This window comes from Lissotriton helveticus, chromosome 3_1 (assembly GCF_964261635.1).
Source record: "Lissotriton helveticus chromosome 3_1, aLisHel1.1, whole genome shotgun sequence".
NCBI lineage: Eukaryota > Metazoa > Chordata > Amphibia > Caudata > Salamandridae > Lissotriton > Lissotriton helveticus.
This window is the reverse complement of record NC_136061.1, coordinates 329,663,372-329,669,254: the sequence shown is the minus strand read 5'-3', so window position 1 is coordinate 329,669,254 and position 5,883 is coordinate 329,663,372.

Here is a 5,883-nt window from a genome sequence, read left to right as displayed (position 1 = left end):
TTGATATAAATGACTGGTCTACGTTTGTCTTACATATGTGCACACCAACGGATGCATAGGGACAGAGTACACCTCATGAACTCACACAATACTAGCACCTTTTCGTTTTCTTCCAGCCAAATAGAGCACGCTTTATATTTTATAATCGGGATTTGCCCTTTGAATAAATTATTCTACTACAGAGACTCTACGCGATGTGCGGGACCTCTTAACGAGGGTTCCTTTAAGAATCACAATTGATTTCTTTAATTAATTCCCAAACAGGATTAATTATTATCATGAATAGTATTGATATAAATGAATGGTCTACGTTTGTCTTATATGTGAGTACACCAACGGACGCATAGGGACACAGTATACCTCATGAACTCACATAATACTAGCAGCTTTTTCGTTTTCATCCAGCTAAATAGAGTACGCTTTATATCTTATAATCGGGATATGCCCTTTGAATAATTTTTCAAAATCATACTACCACAGAGATTCTACGCGATGTGCGGGACCTTTTAACGAAGGTTCCGTTTAGTATTACAATTGATTTCTTTAATTAATTTCCAAATAGGATTTCTTCATTTTTAGCGATAGGCAACATGCAATGAACATTAATTTGTTAACAGTGAGAGCGACATGAAGCAGTAATCTAAATCCCATGAATAACATAAGCAGCAACCCATGGCACCTAAGCCACAACAACATGGCGGTCACGTTTGATAGCACATTGGCTTAAGACATAGTAGTAAGTCCGTCGTCTATGAACTCAACTCCGCGTCCTCGCGGAGTACGCAGTATTTTAATGCGATCAGCCGGCACTCGGTGAAACTTGGCGACCGATAGGAAGCGGAATTCTAGATACGGAGAGAAGCTTTGGCACACCAGGTATGCAACAAGTAGAATAATTAAGTAATTTAGAGCCGACGACAGTCGCCCTAAGATAATATAGTAAAAAGACTTTCTTTTTCACCATGCAGATAAATATCATTGGTGAAGACAAGGTAAGGGCATTCAAACTAAATGTTTGAGTAACACATTTATCGAGTGGTATAATTCCGGTCCTGATAGGTATCATCTTTTCCTTTCAGAAAACTCTAATCAGGTTCATCAGGTACGTTTCAGCAGATCATTAAGCTTTTCGTTAGCCTATACTCGAGGTAATGTAGAAAATCAATGAAGGTTATTTACCATTATTTACAGTGATCCACACAGAGCAATCGAGTGAGGCGAACACACATGCATAACGGCCACAACAGATACCAGGTATGACTATATTACATAGTCCAGTAATACACCCCCATGAACTAGCTCAGAAATGAATCTTACACATCTCTATATGTTTTTTATTACAGAACTGCCCCTGATGAAGGCACCGTAGAGGTGCCGAAATGCATTGGGCTCACTCGTAAACTTATGATGATTGTATGGTGATATATATGTAATGCCAAAGAATTGAATATGTAAATATGTATCAATGTTTGTACAATTGAGAAAATCAATCATATGCTTGTGTTATGAATAATGAAAATGACAAACGAGCAAGTTTCCTGATACAAAAGATGCAATAATCAAAATTAAGAATAAGAATAAAAAGAAAAACAGTAGCACAACAAAAAATGTGTTATGAGTGATTAAGGTGCGGAGCACCAAGTGAACAGTGCACGATTAGGTGGGTCCAAAAACCCATCATAACCACCTTATCAAATGCTAGGGCATATTACCAACAAGTAGCGATAATTATCGCTAAATAGGCTTTGCGACGATTTTTTTATCGCTGCCTATCGCTGGATATGTTAGCGGAGAAAACATGCTATTAGCAGCGTGTTTCTCCATTCTGCTAAAATATCCAGCGATAGCGGCGAAATGCGTGAATATCGCTGAGAATACAGCGATATTCACGCATTAGCGAAGAAATACTCTTAGCCATGTTATCCACCTCCCATTGGATAACATGGCTAAGAACTGGTCTGAGCAGGCGTTGGTTTTTGGCGATATCGGGAATATTTCCATCGCTACGCCTGCCTTGCTAATAGGCGATAGTGACGTTAGCGACTGCTTTCAGTCGCTAACAGTTTGGGTACGCCCACTTTGCATGTCATTAGCGATAAATATCGCTGACATGCAAAGCGGGCCCCAAACCGCTCGCTATCGCCTAAAAGCTGTCGCTAACATCAGTTAAACCGGCGATAATTGCCTATCGCCACCCTTGGTAATATGCCCCGCTGTGTTTAAGGCTGAGTGATAATCAGTTAGAGTTGTGTCTATGTCTGTTTCTGCAGCTGTGGCGTTAAACACGTCCTCTTTGGCAAAGGATTCAGGAAGAATTGTATGCCAGTGTCTACAACTCTTGTTAAAAACCTTTGCAAACTATAAGTGAATTAAGAAATGATCAGTCCAAAGAAGTGGTAGGGGGGCATCACAGAACAAAGATGAGTAATTTGTAAAAATCATATCCAGAGTGTGGCCTGCACATGGGTAGGACCAATCACTTTCTGATCTAGACCTAGCATGGCTGAATCAGAAATTAGCTGTGAAAACTCCAGGTTAAAAAACGTCTTCATCATGAAAGTGAAAATCGTTCCATAAAAGAAAATATTGAGTTAAGAACGTGTAATGCTATAAATTCAGTAAGAAGCTGACAACCGTCTCTTTTAAGTCCAGGGGGTATACCAGATGGCCCCTCCAACAGTCCTTGGAAGAGACTTGAACCTTAAAAATATAAATCTCTACCCAATTATCTTGTGACATATCGATGAGAGAGACTTTAAGTGAATCCTTAAAGATGATAGCTAAGCCACCACCTGTCCTATCTTCTCTGTCAAGTCTCAACATGCGGTAGTTTTCTGAGAGGTCTAACGCAATGGCTGGTAATGAGTTAGAATTTGACCAGGCTTCGGTTAAATAAACCAATATCTGGGGAGAATGAGGATAGCAAATCACAGATTTCCACAGCATGTTTTGGAACAGACCTGAGATTACTTTAAAAAAAATCCAGAATACCGGGAGGAGACTGAGAGGGCAATGTTAGGGAGGAGGGACAGAGATAGTCTGTTTCATTACAAACAGGATTAGATACATTCCTAGTGGTTGCTGTAGTTGCTTCTCACTCCTCTCTGAAACCCTCATGAGAGCATTCAAATGTACAAGTTGAACAGGCCACAGGACCCGCTAGCTGATATGGAAAAGTGCCACTGCTCCAAGTACCCACAGGACAAATGTTCAACTTATGTGGTTCTCCCACCAAGTAAGTAATTCTAACACGGTGCATATCCTCCAACCCAAAAGAAACAGAGTTCCTGGCTCCTGGTGATGACCAGTCGTGGATGGGCACAGACGAGCTTGCCTGTGGCGCGCCTCTGGTGCGCCCGCAGAGTTTCAGCGCCAGCCCCCTCTTAAGCACAGTACTGGAAATAGAACAACTAGACTGCTAACCCCCTTAAGCAATAGTTCGCACAGGAAGTGGTTCGGAACTTTCTCCACTCAAACGGTAAAGATTGCAGTGGACCAGAGAGTAAGTAAAATGCAATTTTAGGCTAACTTCAGCGCAGTGCAGAAAATATAGCTAACACCTATTAGTTGACTTCTGTTATCTCCATGTGTATTCCACACGAGCTGATGAACTCTGTCTCTATTTTATAAATTAATTAATATCTTTACCTAGCCTAAACAAACAAACTCTATGCCAACAACTTACTCCTTTCTGATCACTTTGAAAAACACACCTGTACAACTTCATCTCCTATAATGTCTGTAAGCAAACATTATAAATAATGCTCTCCACAAGCACCACCCTCACTAATCACTCCTTTTACAAATGTCAGAAAAGCTTGGGGTGTTACAATTTGCATGCTGTTGCCTAATACTGTCTTATGGGTCACTGTTATCATCTAAAATTACTCTACATTGAGAACTTTTATTATTTACTCAGTGTTAAAGTCTGCTGTTACACATCCTGTGTTTCTTCACAGTTAGGTTCACTATTATATTCATGTCATTTATGGTTACACCATGTTCACTATTACTGTTTCAGGGCTAAGCTCCAAATGTACAAATGTTTCTGCAATCAATCATATTTAGGTGTTTTTCTACAACTCCCGTGTACCCTCTCTTGTTTTTTCTGGGTCCTGCTGACTGTCCCCATGATGCATCCACTGTTCTTCTTTGCTGCTGTTGGGTTGGAGGAATTTGGTGGCTTATGGTTGGGATGTTGGGTATCTATGAATGTGGTCATTAAGTGAATCACTACTTTTTTTGCTATTCGTTGTATTCAATATGATCTCCTCTACCCTTCACTTTCTGATCCATTGATGTGCCTTTCTTCCACTGTTCTTCTCTCCCAATTCTCCCTGTACCCCTATCCTACCAGACCCTGGTATTTAAACCTTGTAAAACAACCAATTGCAGCTAGATACAAGCCGTAGACCACACAGATCCTAGTCTGTGGAATTGCCGGTCTAGTAATTTTCTAAACGTTCTTTCCCTAAACATTAATCATCTCAACGATCCAGAAAAATGCAATAAAATATCTGGTCACTGTCATAAAATGACAGATGGTATAATACTTCTCCAGGAAACAAGAATTAGGGGAATTGAGGCAGAAGTATTGCATTTTCCTGGATTCAAGACTGCTCTTACTTACCAGCACTTAAAAGAAAAATGGGATCTTAAGGATTTCCAACAAAGCTGGGTTACTGATTGCTTTTTCCTTCCATGATAGAGAAGGGAGTTGGCTCATAAGTAAAGATAACAAAGATGTTATACATACTGTTAGAAATGGGGGTCTCTAGTTGGCAGAGGTAGGTACCTTTGTCAAAAGAGGGATCTTTGCTTCTAGTCAGGGTAAGGGGGATACACTTCTAAAATAACCACTGCTCACCCCCTTGGTAGCTTGGTAAAACCAGATATGCTTATTTCGGAGGCAGTGTATTACTGTATGTGAACACATAAATTAATACCGTGAAAGCACCACAAATAGACACCACACAGTTTAGAAAAATAAGTAATCTTCATCTAAACCAAAACAAGACCAAATGACAAAAATCCACAATACAGTAATACAAATATGACTTTCAAATGGTAGAACTAGTTCAGTTCAAAGCAAATTGCAGATGCAACACTTTTCACACAAAGTACCTTGGAGGCGTCAGGCAAACAAAAAAAAGGGGCCGTAGTGAAGGTAATGTGTCAGTTCCTTACACTCAGGGAAGGTGATGCATCAGTTCCTTGCTCCGGGGGAAGTGATGCGTCGGTTCCTTACTGCTGTGCAGGGGATGTGATGTGTCGGTTTCTTACCGGAGAGGAGGTAATGTGTTGGTTTTTACTGCATGGGGAGGTGATGCTTCGGTTTCTTACTCCGTCCCCAAACAATGTGACAAACTTGGCGCCTCGATGCGATGCGACAATCCGCAACGATGCGTGAACTATTGCAGCCGCACAACAGGCCTTGCGTCGAAATCGGTTCAGTGATCTCAGACTTTTGAGATTGGTGCACTAGATGCGGCGTGCAGCGTTTTTTCAAGTCGCAGGCAGGCGCTGTGACGATTTCTTAAGCAATGTGTTGGAAATAGGTGCGGATGCGTCTCGCTTTTAGAAGGTGTGTTACTTTTTCAGCTACTAGCAAGAAACAGTCTCTAGATGTCCAAAACGACAGCAGGCACCACTTTTCAGGTCAGAACTCCTTGCACGGCAGTTCAGGGGAGCTGGTGGTGAAGTTGTTGTGTCCCTGAGACTTCAGAACAGGAGGCAAGCTCAGTTTCAAGCCCTTGGACACAGGGAACACAGCAAACAGCAAAGTCCATTTCTCCTTTCCTTGGCAGCAAGTAGCCACTGCAGGCCAACCCCATACAACAAACAACACAGGGGCAGTATTACGCCTCAGCGTCTCCAGCTCTT